Raw genomic sequence first — 15,657 nt, forward strand, 5'->3', positions numbered from 1 at the left:
CCTTTTTATGGTTTTTGTTCTTGTATTTTGTGAAGGTCAATGAGTGGCGGAGTCTGTTGGCCTTAGAAGAAATTTCTACATTGAAGACCAAACTCAGAGTGCAGCAGGCCCTCACAGAATACATGTCAGAGGAGAGGGGTAGGTTCTTATCACGTGGGTGGTCAAGGGCAAGTTGCTTTGTAAATTTGTGTCTTAGTCTCTTCATTTATCAAATAAATGTATAACCGAAACATCTCCCTGGGTTCTCACGATATTAACTTCAAACAACCCAGAAGCAATGCCAGACATGGCCTTATCCCATTAGATGTCTTGTGTTGATCACAGGCCAATGACTAGCCCTCAAATGCATATATCTTCCCTGACCCATGGGTGATGGCCAACCCTTCCCAGGAGCCAATATAAACTACAGGAGCTCAAGAAAACACTGCCTACCAGGTGGAGAGAAGTTTTCATCTCATTCCTTGCCAAGCATAAATTTGCACCCGAAAAGCCAAGGTGGTCCAGCAAGTGTTTGCAGTTGGAGCCACTTTGTTTCACATCCAAGTCCGCTATGTTTAGGTGACAACTAAGCCTTTTTCCTTTGGTTTCTGCCTAGCAAGCTATGGACACTTCCAGGTCTGACAGCTTGAGCATCAGGTTTGACTTGTTAAAGAGCAGAAAAGGATTTTCCAGGAGCTTAGAATGTATTTTCATTAAGGTATGAAATGGTTCCTAGGAACACTTGCTAGAATCTAGAGTGTTATAGAATCCCAGCACTCTGGAGGAGGAGGCAGAAGGGTCAGGAATTCGAGGTCATCCTTAAACACAGCGAGCTCTAGTTTGAGGCCAGAGTGAAACACATAAAGCCCTGTCTCAAAAACATCCAAACCGTGGGCTAGCAAGATGACTCAGTTGGTAAAGATGCTTACTCTGCAAGCCTGAGACTTTAGTTTGATTCAAGAAACCCAAACAAATGTAAGAGAGAAATCACTCTACTAAAGCTGTCATCTTACATGCCTACACACATAACACACACACACACACACACACACACACACACACACACACACACACACAATCAAGTTATCAGTATGTGTTTGTTCAAGGGTCTTTGTTAGCAAGAGGGAGAGCCATGCCTCCTTAGGCAAGCTTAATGAGTTGCACTTACCTGGGACTTAGGTAGGGATACCTATCCCTAAGGGATAGGAAGAGATGAGGTATGTTTCCATTTCATAACCCTTATAGCCTCAAATTCGAAGAGTAAAGATTATATTTTTAAAAAATATATTTGTGTGTATGTTTTTGAGACAAGGTTTACCTCTATTTAGCTCAGGCTAGCCTCAAATTCCTGATCCTCCTGCCTGCCTCAGCCTTTGGAATGTTGCATATTGGTATGTACACTATTATGCCTGGCTTCCATCCCAGAGGTTTTCTGTTGTTGAATACTTTCATCTTTGTGTGAGAAGCATTTCAGCTTCTCTTTACGGGAAGCACTGTTTTTCAAAGTGTGGCTCTCTGCCCAAATCAGAATCCTGGAGCAGTTGCTAAAGGTGCATTTCTGGCTCCATGACATCATTTTTGCTGCATTGATCACAGAGTTGGGTAGCATTTAATATCATGTTTAGGGTCAGGGAAGATGGTTCAGTGTTGAAAGAGCTGGCTGCAAAAGTGGATGGCCTGATTTTGAATCTCCAAATTTTTACCTGTATATCTGGGTACAGTAGTGTGTGTTTATAATCCCTATGTTCCTATAGTGCCAGTGGTTCTCAGCCTTTCTAGTGCTGCAACTCTTAAATACAGTTCCTCATGTCCCAACAATACAACTGTTTTCATTGCTACTTCATAACTGTTATGTTGTTGTTACTGTTATGAATTGTAATGTAAATATCTATGTTTTCTGATGGTCTTGGTGACAATTATGAAAGGGTCATTTGACCCCAACAGAGTCAAGACCCATAGGTTGAGGACCACTGCTATAAAGAGATGGAGGATGAAGATGGGAGAATCCCTGAAAGCTCATGTGCCAGATAGTCTGACATATACCATGTCGAACAACAAAAGAGAGACCCTGACTCAATCAAGGTGGAAACTAAGGACTAAGGCATGAGGTTGTCCTCTAAGTACCCACACACACAAGAATGGATACACACACACACACACACACACACACACACAAGAATGGACACACACAAGAATGGACACACACAAGAATGGACACACACACAAGAATGGATACACACACAAGAATGGACACACACAAAAGAATGGATACACACACACACAAGAATGGAAACACACACAAGAATGGATACACACACACACTCACACACAAGAATGGACACACTCATACACAAGAATGGACATACACACTCAAATACAAGAATAGATACACACACACACAAGAATGGACATATACATACAGACTCACACACAAGAATGGATATACACAGACCCACACACATACTTTCTCTCTTGGTTTAGCAAGAGCCCCCCACAAAAGATGAATATGGACTAAAATCCAAGATGCAGATCAGCTATTACCCTTATGAACTTTGGGCAGATTATATAACCTCTTTGGACCTCAGTTTTATCACCTGGGTAAAGGGCACCCAAGCCGTTGTGAGGAACATACTGTACTCATTGCCTACTTGCTGTAGAACAGTGTCATCCTGGCTGTCTATTACTGTGCTTAGTCGCTCCATTTTGTGTAAAGCAGCAAATTCCTCTGAGCTACCCCCTGCATGTAGGCACTAAGGCAGAAGTATCCTCATCTCATTTGTGGGACTACATAACTACCACCTGTCCAGCACAGCCATGAGGTACAAGATAATCAATAATTTAATTGCGCTAATAAAAAGTTATGGCCTTTGAACCTACTGAATTCAATTAGGCGCCCACAGACTTATCAAAATCCTAACAGTGGGGGGAGGGCTAGGAAGATAACACAGTTGTAACTTGCTTGCCTGGCAAGTATGAGATCCCCAAAACCCACATACAAAAAGTTGGGTGTGCTGGTGCATGCTTGTAATCCCAACACTGGGAAGGTGGAGACAGGACTTGTTGGCCAGCCAGCCAGAGTCCCAGGTCCCAATGAGAGACCCTGTCACAAACCTTCAGGGTGGGGCTGGCTAGATGGCTCAGCAAGCAAAGGTCCCTGCCATCAAGCTGACAACCTGAGTTTGGCCTCTAAGGACCCACATGTTGAAAAGAGAACCATCTCCTGAAAGTTGTCCTCTGACTTCCACACATGTGCTGTGGCAGTGCGCACACAGATAAACTGATCAAAGATGTAATAAACTCCTGCTGGGCATGTAGCAGCCACAGATCACATGTCACATTGAAAACACCAGAAATGTGTTAGCTAGAAGTTCTGGAAGGCAGGAGTTAGTTCTAAAGAGGAGAGTCAGCAGAACCACACACCCTCTTGAAGGCTTCTGGAACATTCTTTTTCTGACCTGTTCCAGCTTTGGTATCTTGTAAACTTAAATTTTCCAACTATTAGCAGTAAATGAACATGCAATTGATTTGCATGGATTGATTTCATGTCAAACTTTTTTTTCTGAATTCGGCTATGAATTTTGATAACTTAGTTGTAGATTCTTCTATGGGGGTGACAAAAATGACCACTGGTGGCTCTTGTTTACATTGTCTTTGCAGATAACAATTTCAAAGACATGGAATGTTTATTTCACTGCAGCTACACATAGAGAGACTCCATGGGTCCTGGGACCATCCCTTAACCAAAAAAACCATAGTCCTGGGTCTGAGGGTATAGCTCAGTGGTAGAGCACTTGCTTAGCACAGGGGAAGCCCTGGGTTCCATCCCCAGCACTGGGTAGAGAGTGGGGGAGGGCACGCTGCATGTTCATGAGACAGGAAAGCATTATTTTGATTGACCACCTAGGTCTGAAATCCAGACTGACGACAGCCCCACCAGGGGAGGTAAAGGATAACCTGAAAACCTCCCTAGAAGTCGCCGTTTGGATTTCAGGCCACTCAGTTGATCCACAGTGGTCTTATCTCAAGAGTCTTCTTGTCATTTTATCAACAAGCACTTTTTTCCTGTGCAGCAAGAAAAGACAAGGAATAGAAGAAACCCAAAGGTGTGAGTCTGTGAAGGAGGTGAGAGATGAGAGTGAGCCCTAAGCCAGGACAGCCTGAGGCCACAGAAGCCCAGACAAAAACAAATACACAGATCTCAATCTAAGAAAACATGTGAAATCCTATTATGGAGACCTTTACTAAAAAACTTAAAGAAGAACAAATGTGGACAAAGTTCTGTTTATGACAGAAGGACTCAGTATCTCAAACATGCCACTTTTCTCTAAATTGACACATGTATTCTGAGCTTTTCCAACCAAAGTCCTAGCAAGAGTGTGTGTGTGTGTGTGTGTGTGTGTGTGTGTGTTGTATGTGTGTGTTTGTGTGTTTATTCATATATGTATGCAAGCCAGAGAATAATGTTGAGTATTATCACTCAGCCCCACCCACCTTTTTGTTGAGGCAGGGTCTCTCTCTCTCTCTCTCCCTGGCCTGGTGTCACCAAGTAGCCAGGCTGGCTGGCCATTGAGCTCCAGGGATCCACCTGTCTCCACCTCCTCAATACTGGGATTATACACACCCCTTTTTTCCTAAGGGTTCTGGGACTTGAACTCAGGTACTCACACTTTTCCAGCAAATACTTTACCAACAGAGCAATCTCCCCAGAAATATTTTATTATTTTATTTTAAAAGAACTCAACAAACCAATTCAAATTTATTTTTGAGATGGGATCTTGTTATTGCCAGGCTGGCCTTAAACTCCACAGACTGGGATGATTCCCTTTTTTCAACCTCTTGAGTAGGTGAGACTACAGGTATGTGCCACTATGCCTGGCTCTGATTCCAACATACATATGGAAGAGTAAAGGGCTGGGAAATGTCACATCACTTCTAAACAACAACAAAACCCCAGACGTTGTGTTAGAAGACACACCCTCAACTAGATCTCAAGCTTTGTGGAACCACAGTGGTTAAGAATGAGCAATATAAACTCCCACCACTCAACAACAGCAAACGAATACCTCAATTAAGCCATGGGCAAGGAGCTTAATAAATCTTTCTCCAAAAGAAATTATGAATCAATGAGCTATCACAAAGAGACTGGCACTATAAATCATTACAGAGTGCAAATCAAAGCCCAAGGATATAATTGGGGGTCTATTGAGAGAAACAAAAGCCAAAGCAGAGATACTAGTTGGGCTGAGAGTTAGAGAAAGGTAGACCCCTGACCATCCCTGCTGTGAATGTGAAATGGTGGAGCCTCTTAGCAGATCAAATGGCTCTTCCTCAAAAAAATGAAACAAGGAATGACCACGTATCCAACAAGCGCATTTCAGGTATGTGCCCCAAAGGAGGGCGAGCAGGAAACTCACTGCGTGTTTATACATTTGTGTTCTTAGCAGCATCATTCTCTATGCCCAAAGGCATAAGCAACCCAAATAATACTGACAAATAAACAAGTATACTTATAATGTGCATAAAGGAGTGAAATTCTTGCACATGCTGTAATATAGATGTGTCTTGAAGACATTATGAAAGCCACTGCAAAGTGAAGCCAGACATAAGACAAATGTTTTATGATTTCATTTTATGTGAAGTATCTGAGTGAGTTAAATTCACAAAGATAGTAAGTGTAACAGAGTGGGGGTTCCCAGTAGCTGGTAAAGGGACAGGGATAAGATAAGGGAGAGTTTTCGTCAGAGATGAGGAATAAGTTCTGGAGGAGGATGATGGTGTTGTTGCAAAATACATGGATAACTCAATGCCTCTGAACTTTATACTGAAAACATGTATGCTCAGCAGCTGACAGGTTTCAAAGTAGCTGGGATCTCTGCTGTGAAATCTGGTGTCAATATCCATGGGCAGAGAGGCTACGAATGTAGATGACTTCTGAGGAGGAGGAGGAGGAGGAGGAGGAGGAGGAGGAGGAGGAGGAGGAGGAAGAGATAGCCAGATAGTATGTGTGGGCTCCTTCTTCAGCCTGTTCTGTAAGAAAATAACATTCTTGGAGCTCGGGAGATGACTTAGCTGGTAAACTACTTGCCTGAGTCCGATCCCCAGCACCCATGGAAAAAGCTGGGCACGTTAGCATGTTAGCAATCTCTGAGTGGGGAGGTTGAGACAAGAGGATCCCTGGGACCCGATGGCCAGCTATTGGTGAGTTACAGGTCCCAGTGATAGACCCAGTCTCAAAACTCGATGTAGACTACCTCTGAGGAACTATACCTGAGGTTGATCTGGCTTCCATGAACACCTGTACATGCATATGCACAAGCATGAGTGTTGGCGCGCGCGCGCGCGCGCACACACACACACACACACACACACACACACACACACACAGGTACACACACACTTGTGAAAACACTTGTACACACAAATAAAATTAATTACAAGAAAGAAAAGAGACACCCCCCCTTAATCTCCTCAGTCCCAGCTGACCTTCTGGAAGATGGGAAAAGGGACTACAGCCAAGAGCTCATCTTTCTGCCCGGAACCAGTTAACCAACTGAATCAAGAACTAGGAAATCACACTTCAGGATTGCAAAAGTCTAATTCCCTGTCCCAGGCTCCCAGTGTAAGCAAAGAAGGACAGCAAAATGGGGGACAGGACAGAACCAGGAGGCCTTCTTTCCCGGCTCCCCCTCTCCCAACAGTGCCTGCCCATACTCAAACAGCAGCCACTGGAGACGGCAGGAGTGCCACATGGATCAGCCCCACCCCACCCCACTCCTCAGTTCAACAAGTCCAGGGTAGAGGCCAAGCAGCGAGGCTGGGGGAGGGCAAAGTGTAGGAAATGAGCCAGGAGACAGGGCAAGGACAGAGTCCAGATCCCTGGGTGTGACTTGCAGAGGCTTCTGGCTCTGCTTGACAGCCCTTGGAGTTTTCAGAAAAAGAACCTTGCTACAACTGAGTGTCAGAGAGCCATCTTGTCTGAGGGACTCCAGTCAAGCCACCTACAGAAAAGATTGTTTAACTACCAGAGGCCAACCCTAGAATTTTCTATTCTTGTCTGCAAATAGATGCTAGAGTTGATAAGTCCCTAGAGGGGACACTCTCACTGATGTCACCCTCTGAGAGCAATGGTAAGGGAAGTGTCCTGGAGAGCACCGTCCAGCATCCTCTGGTTGATGAAGGGACTCATTCTTCAGCAGACACTAAGAGGTTCCTTGTCACACCTCTGCAATAGACCACTCTGTGAGTGACAGCACCATGTCCTTTTGTCCCCACTCTATCACCAAATGCAACTGGACCTTTTCACAGCCTCCTATTCATCTCTATGTCCAATGTTGCATGTATTTGCACTTGTCATTAGTAACTAATGGACAGATTAAGAGAAACAGACATACCCGACCAAGAAGACACACCAGCTAACTTGGCAACCTGGACCATGTTGGGCAGTGCAATTCCAAAAGTGCTTAGCTAGAAAAGGTAGGTGTCGGGCAGACAAGGAGTGGTGCTTGGGAGCCATCTATTTCTTCCTGTATTGTAGTGGCTCTCCCCAAAGATACACTCAAGCCTGAGTTCCTGGTCCCTGTGAACATGACCTTCTATGGAAAAAGGGTGTTTGTAGATACAATTGCATAAAGACTCTAGAAATGAGATTCTTGTGGGTCAACGGAGTGGCCCCAAGTCCAGTGGCAAGATCTATGAAGGAAGAGTTGACAAAGAGTAGGAGAAACACAGAAGGGGTGACCTGTGAAGGAGGAGGAGAGGTAGGGTGAGGCCTTAAGTCAGGACAGCAAGGACAGCCTGGGGTCACCAAAACCAGGACAGGTAAAATAGAATGTCCCAGAAGTCTGCAGAGGGTGTGTGGTTCTTCTGACTCTCAGATTTAGAGCTTCTGCCTTCCAGAATGTCTAGCTGACACACTTTTGGTGTTTGTGGGGTGATGTGTGACACATGGGTTACATTTGTGTGTGTGTGTGTGTGTGTGTGTGTGTGTGTGTGTGTGTGTGTGTGTGTACTTGCCACAGCACATGTGTGGAAGTCAGAGGGCAACTTTCAGGAGTTGGTTCTTTCTTTCCACCATGTAGGTCCTAGGGATCAGACTCAGGTTTTCAGGCTTGGTGGCAGGCACCTTTGCTCTCTGAGCCATCTTGTCAACCCCACCCAAAAGGTTTAAGACTCTCTTTACCCATCCCTGGCGGGGCTGTTTTTCAGTCTGTATTTCAGACTGAAAATCAAAATAATTCTTCCTGATGAGCATGATGTGACCCTCCCCGAGGACACTTACCACAGTTATGTGACTTGTTCCAAGCAATCAGGATGTTCCCAAAGGCAGGGAATGAAAGGAAGCAAGGGTTCAAGGCACTGGAAAAGGTAGACTCAGCAGGTGGGAGGTCTGATGGAGTACAGACACAATAAGAAAGAGGAATCCATTATAACGGTTAGATTTGTTTTCCCTGAAAGAGACAACGGGCACTCACAAAAAGGAAAGACTTAAGAAGGGCAAACATTGGAAGAAAATGATGATGAGTCTGGCTTTCATAAGCTAAACAGGAGGAACCCAAGTGACATCCCTGTGCAGAGGTCCTCAGAGGCTGGGCATTGAGCATCAGATTCCAGGGAGGTAACCTGCATGCAGTAGGGAAAGCTGGGAGCCATCGGCTCTCATTGTGTGGTAGAGCAGGGGGCAGAGCGGAAGTCAAGAAGGGCAGTGGGCAGGCAGTCTCATGGGCCATTGGGTGTGAGACAAACAGGCATCTCTGTAAAGGAAATGGGAAATATGTCTATCAAGACAGAGTAGACGTCTCCAGAGCAGTGCCACTGTGAGGCAAGGGATATGATATGTGACAATACCTAGTCCCAGAAAGATGCCATCAGGCCAAAGAACAGCTTCAAGTGACGAGGAGAATGGCTCGGTTAATGATGTCAGCACAGGTGGGTAGGTCAAGGTGACAGAAACCAGATGGGAATGGGCGATAGAGTGTTGAGTGGGAAGCAGTGTAGACAGTTCTTTCAAGAAGCTTGGCTGTGAAAGAAAAGAGAGTGATCAAAGCTCAGGAGGGAAGATAGACAGCATGAAACACAAGCATGTGGCCATTTTCAGACATAGTTTGAGTCAGACAGCAGTGAGTGTACTGCTAGAGTATAGGCTCAAGGCATGAGAGAGAGAGAGAGAGAGAGAGAGAGAGAGAGAGAGAGAGAGAGAGAGAGAGAGAAAACACAATGGGTAGAGATTCCAGGAGAGATGGGCAGTCCTGGGCAGGATCACACCTCTCCCCAGCATGAGAAAGATAGAAAGAGAAAAGAAGTTGAGTGACTGTAAGGGTGGGCCTGGCACCTCATATTTCCTACCGCTTCAGTGCTGTTCAGGTATGTCAATGGTCAGGATCTATTCTGGACCAATGACAATGAGGTCTGAGAAAGGACTGAGGGGAAAAGAACAATCAGGAGGAAATGGCGATGCCAAGGGGCAGGGAACTGTCTAGGGACAACTGGAAGGGTTTCTAGGCAGCCTTAAGGACCAGATTGTTGAGAGTTCAAAGAACTCATGGTGAAGCAAGTTCCTCCAGCGTCATTAGCACCCTGGGGAAGGGGCAGGGCCGAGGCATTCCTGATGCAGGCTCAACTGGGTGGGTTTGGATACAAGGGTAAGTAGACAAAAGTGGGTAGCGGGGGCTGCAGGATACAGAAGAAAAGTGGCCACCCCAGTCATATGAAATCCCCCCCTTCATTGAACAGTCATCACTAGTTCAGGTGCTTAGCCGAGTGGCCACTGTCATTCTGCATATGAGATAGATTCCATCTTCAACAAAGAAAGTGACCCCTGCAGATGAGGTAATGATGGTAACAGCTGGGGCATGTAGAAGGATCAGACACGTAGTTCAAATTCAGCCCCACTGTTATTCTTTCTGAGATTAACCTTCTTTTGTCTATAAAATATGAAAAACTCATGCTTTGCAGAGCTTATCGGGGTGAAATGAGAAGATTGACATGTATGTCTCTGAAAAACTCTATTAGGCCTAAGGTTCACAATCCAATATCTTAACTACACATTTAGTGTGTGTCTGGTGCATAGTTGGTGCTCAGTAAATATGCTTCCTTCATTCTGTGTTAACAGTATTCATCAAAGCAAAGTCCCTGAGCTAAGCTCTCCTGAGATATTTGTGTTCATTTCCAGTCAGTTCTGGACAATACGGGGAACAGAACACTGATATATTTATCCCTTCATATTCTTTCACTGAGCCAAGTTAAGCCCTTTCTTGACTTACTGATTTCAGGTAAGCATGGAGAATAAACTCTAGAATTACAGAGGATAGGGCCCTCATTATTGCCCATCTCACTAGCAGACAGGCCAGCTGGTGCACATCAGCTTTCTGTGACTGTAACAAATACCCAAACGTTCCAGAGGGATTGCTTTTAGTCCTGAGTAGGGACAGAACATTGTGTCAGGAGCACACAACAGAAAAAGCACTCCCCTCATAGCAGATGGGAGACAAAGAACAAGAGGAGTGATAAGATCCAAATATTCCCTTCAAAGGGATGCCTTCAATGACCTAACTGCCTCCCACCAGGCCCTACCTCTTCAAGCCTCCATCATCTCCCACTGTCATCACGGGCCTGTGACTAAGACTTTGACATGGGGACCATTGGGGGGCACCTATATAACCAGAGTACCTCATTTGTTGAAGCTTGAAGAGAATCCCTGGTGAGATGTGGAGAAGTCCTCTCTATACATAGACAAAGATAGATCCCAAGGCAGCAGAGAGGATACCCTTTCTTCATCAACCACCTGAGATCCAAGATCACAAAGGACAGTGTCTCTCTAGAGACAAGGGAAGTTGCTACACCATTAGGAAAAACAAGCATGCTTCAAACAGAGCACAGTGCCACTGTTGCTGGGATGTCTGGGTACAGAGAGCACAGGCTGAACAACTGTGGACAGCCTGACCAGCCAATAGGAGGTAATCCCACTGCTGTTAGAGGCATTCACCTCAAACACTGAAGCCCAGAGCTAGCCCTAGATTTTCTAAAAAAAAAAAAAAAAATGCTGGAGCTAAAACAGACTTCCAGCCTGCAAGAAGCAGAGGCCAGGTGGGTTAACAGCTTCAGATTCAGTTCCAAGGAACACATCTACAGGGACATGGAATACGTAACTCTTCCCTCTTTCTTTTAGAAGGAGAACCCCTAAGATTTATGTGGGCCTCTTTGATTGGTACAGCTGGAGTCTACATTTCTCAGACTCTCCTGTGGTGACATGTGGCCAGGTGCTGGCCAATGGGATATGAAAGGACTGTCCATCCTCTGAATGATCATTCAGGAGGCTGTCCGCCCCTATTCCTTCCCCTTCTTCTCACAGGCAGGAACAGAAGGAAGAAAAAGTGAGCAAAGAGGGATCCAGAAGGTGGAAGGAACATGGCGCCTGGTTGGCCCTGAGGACCAGCATTGCTATCCTCCCTGGACTGCCACCTACCTCTTAACCCTTAGGTGAAAGATGAATCATCTTCTAGCCCCTCTGAGAAAACCCTTTTAAGAACTTTGGGTTACAGCTTAGTCTATGCCTGGCTAATAAAATGTCTTTCCCCAAAGTACAGATGAAGTTAGAGCTGAACAGTATTTACTGAAAGCCACCGCGTGCCAAGCATTGTTCTAAATAGTTTACCCTCGCTATCTCATTTGATCCACACCTACCTCCTAAATGGGGGCTGTATCTCATTTTACAGAGAAGGAGATGTGCACAGGGAGATGCCATACTCCAAGTGATGACTTGCCATCATTGGGTACCAGACTTGAAGCCTAAGCCGTGTATCATGGAATAAGATGGTATCCTCATCCACTGTGTTTCAGAGCAACTCTTTGTACAGGCCCACTCAGTCAGAAAGATGCAGTTCAGAGCCAGCAAGAGGGTTCTGCAGTTAAAGACACTTGCTAACCAAGCCCTACTACTCAGTTCAATCCCAGGACATACAGAAAGGTGCAAGGAGAGAACCAACTCCACAAAGTAATTCCCTGGTCTCCACAAAACATATGACACATACATGCACACGTACAATGAATTAAGATATATATATATATATATATATATTTAAAGCTCTCAATTTTCCAGAGACCTGTGCCTGGATGCTAACCACTGTAAGTCATTTAGTGTCTCCATAAGTCAGTGTCCTCCAAAAGAACATGCGAGAAGAACTGAGCTACTGGCCTCATGGAAGGATAAAGTGGATTTATGAATGTTGAAGAAAAGCTATAAAGTGAGGCACGAGGGATAAACCGTCTTTAGGCAGGCTGGAAAATCCTTAAAACCCAAATAACAAAATGCACTCGATTTTTTAAAAATGCAAATACCATCTAGCAATTTGGCAGATATCCTAGAAAGGCTGTGAAATCTGTCAAGGAGAGGGGTACATTTGGCTTTGTACATCTGTCATCCTTAACTGATGGGAGATTTAATGGAAATTAACTGGAAGGGTTCAGACCTATGTACCTGGTGGGTGCTTACATGTGCGTATGTGTATGTGCGCGCGCGCGCGCGCGCACACACACACACACACACACACACACTCTCACACACACACACAGAGGTTCTCAATTGAAAAGAATCCTCTTTAGACAGTCCAAGAACAGCAGAAATCTGCCATATCCATGGGAACATGGAAGGTGCAGAAACAGGTGTAGCACAAGGAATTTAAAGGTTCCTGATTCAAGCGAGCCCAGGAGCCCTGTGTTGGCAGATCTTTCAGACATGCCTGTGAAAGTCTCCAAATTTCCTTGTTTGCTCACATGTATACATCATGCCAGGTCAAGAGCTACCAGCTGACCTCCTAGAATTCAGTCCCCAAGCCAGAAGGAACAACTGATTCTTTCAGGTTGTGAGGAAGTGGGTCACTATAGGAGGTTTGGTCCCCAGGGCAGCAGTGTTCAGGGATGGGGCCTTCTGGAGGGGATGGCATCATGTGGGCTCTGACCTCATCAGTGGGCTTTTGGGAGGGGGTGGAAACCACAGAAAGAAGGATTGCTTTGGAGGAATTTGGTGGTTGGGGGTGCTCAGGAGGGGCAATTTTGTCTTTAGGCCCATCCTCTTTTTCTCTTTGCTTCCTGGCTGCTATGAGTCGAGCTACTTTCCTCTACCACGTGCTTCAGCCAGGTCAAAGGACTATGTACTGAGTAAAACCTTTGAAATCATACGCCCAAATTAACTTCTCTTCCTTAAGTCTTGTCTAAGTATTTTGTCATAACAATGGAAAATTAATGCAAACATTCTTCACCATAAATATGTACAAGCCCAGTTTAGCTTTCAGTGAACTCCACTCTGGCTGTCTTTCTGCCTCAGTTTCCCTCCATCCTTCTAGCAGAGGCTGCTCTCCTTCTCTTCTCACTCCTGGCTTCAATTCCCTATCCTTTGACAGAAGGTGCAACCACTCCATCCCTCCCCTCCATGCCAGTCATTGGAGGCACACTGCTTCCTGACACTGTAATCTCCACTTGCTGCCCCCACCCACCACCCACCCCCACCCCTGCCCAGCACATGGGTGGTTTTTCCATGCATTCCCATGAAGTCAGGTAGATGATTGCCACCTCTAGGTTAGTCACACAGAAAGGAAGAAGACAACAGACAGGCATGGCCATCCTGGTGACTCTACACACGGGTCTGAAGCATGCTGCCACAGTCACCTGTGCCAAGTCAGCCTTGGCTCCCCCAGTGGGGACAGAAGCAAGCTGTCTTCAGTGTATGCTTGTCTCACTTGCAGCTTTCATTCCTCAAAGGCAGAGAGGGAGGGACCTCTGAGCCCTATGCTGATCTGACCAACAATCCTAGGTCTGTGTTGGCCTGGACTGTCCTCCCCTAGTGCCACCCCTGAGCTTCATTCTCTCCTCCCTAGCAGGCTCTGACCCAAAGTTGGCAGAGCCCAAAGTTGCCCAAAGCCAATGATTTCAGTTTCCCTTTCTTTGCTCTCATGTGCTCTTGGAATTCTCAAGGATGGGAAGATGCCTTGAAAGGCCATCCCAGGAGGGAGGAGAACCATCCCCACAACTCATAGTCCCAGGTGTCATGAGCTGAGACTTGACTTTCCAAGGGGAGGCCCAGATGGATTCCAGCAGAGAGACTGTGAATTGATTTTGGCCTGCAGCCTCCTGGAGCAGTGTCTGTAAACCCATGGACTCCTGGGGAGGGTGGGGAGGGGTGTGTGGTCGTTGCCTAGGGCAGAGAACTTTGTTGTGTTCCCTGCTGACTTACTGTTTGTTTGAGACGTCTGGACTAGAGTGACACACAATTCTTCCCTTTGTTTCCTCAGCCTCGCAGAATGAGCTTCCTTCTGGAAGGCATAAAGATCCTTTTTCTTCAACTCATGGGAGCATCAGAGGCTGCCTGCTGCCACCACTGCCACACTGGCTTGTTCCGCCCAGTTCAGGCTCCATTTACATGCCTGGGCCAGCCCCGGGCACCACTGCCTGCTACAGCTTAGTTCCTGCAGCCAATGCTTGCAAGGCCTGTACTGGGGTGGTGGCTTTCATGGCAGAATGCCAGCCACGGTTCTTAAAGCCACAGAGTTGTTGGCGGCTGGAAGAACCCTCCAAGGGCAGTTCCCTTTGCAGGAGTTTCTTGCCTTCCCTAGGCATCAGGGAAGCATAAAGCAGTGAAATGGCCACCATCATCCATAGAATAAAAAATGCCAGAAATTCTAATGCCATGGACCTTGGGGCACATGCTGTGTGCACTATTTTACAGCTACCCTGGTGATTCCAATGTGAAGTCAGACTCTGGCATTTCTATCTGTGCTGTCCAAGTGTCAGACAGCACTGGGTCATTTGGGGGTACAGGTGAGAATGCAGGTCCTGATCTGTGAGTCAGGCTCCTACAGATCATGGCTGCTGGCCCTGGGGCTGTGTTGGATTAGACAGGGGTGGGTGTGAAGCCTGGGTAAGTTGGTCTCCAGCATTCAGTGTCTTCCTCACTCATCTGAGGCTTAACTGAGATAACAGGAACACAATGCTAGGCCAGTCCATCTCTGCACTTGGAAAATGCTCGAATAGCAGGGCCTGTGGTTTTTTGTTTTGTTTTGTTTTTGGATGCCTCCTGCAAGGGAAGAACAGATTCTGCTCTCCCTTGGTTCAAAACTATGAGGACTTCCCCTTCAGACCCAGCATTAATCCCAATCATGCAAGGTTCTTCAGCAGATGGTCCTAGCCTGCCCCTGGGACTTCACCTTCCCTATCTCTCTTGAGCCTCATACCCTGCCTCAGCACAAATCATACACTAAAGCGCATTGCAGGTCTTTTGGTGGCAGGCTTGGTGTGTCTTTCCCTGGGTCACTTTTCCATTCTTTTCCTCCATCTGGTTAGCTTCTTCTCCTCCTGGGGGGTTGGCACAGGTATACCTTGCCCTTCGTTATGTTAAGACAGTGAGAAGGTACCATCTGTACCCTCCAAATAGACTCTCTCTGGATGTCGAATCAGCTGTCACCTTGATCTTAGCCTTCCCCGTCTCTAGAACTGTGAGAAACAAATTTCTGCTGTTTACAAGCCATCCAGCTTATGGTATTTTGTTATAGCAACGTAAATAAACAAAGACAAAGGCACTGTATGAAGTGGAATTAGCCAGTGAAATAAGGAGACTGAGTTAGAATGCTACCTGTAATGAGGTACCTGGATCACGCAAAGTCACTGGGACAAAGTAAAGCTGTGGATAGC

The 15,657-nt window shown here is 46.0% G+C and overlaps 1 protein-coding gene across 1 annotated transcript in view; it reads right to left on the reverse strand.

The window, feature by feature from the left end:
• Nucleotides 1–14,446, reverse strand: part of Dglucy (D-glutamate cyclase) — an 83,554-nt gene extending 69,108 nt beyond the window's left edge. The window contains exon 1 of the mRNA XM_027419124.2: nucleotides 14,204–14,446. The gene's annotated coding sequence lies outside the window, so the exon portion shown is untranslated. The remainder of the gene's footprint in view (nucleotides 1–14,203) is intronic.
• Between the last annotated feature and the right edge of the window lie 1,211 nt (nucleotides 14,447–15,657).

Source organism: Cricetulus griseus, chromosome 5 (genome assembly GCF_003668045.3).
Source record: "Cricetulus griseus strain 17A/GY chromosome 5, alternate assembly CriGri-PICRH-1.0, whole genome shotgun sequence".
NCBI classification, from domain to species: Eukaryota; Metazoa; Chordata; class Mammalia; order Rodentia; family Cricetidae; genus Cricetulus; species Cricetulus griseus.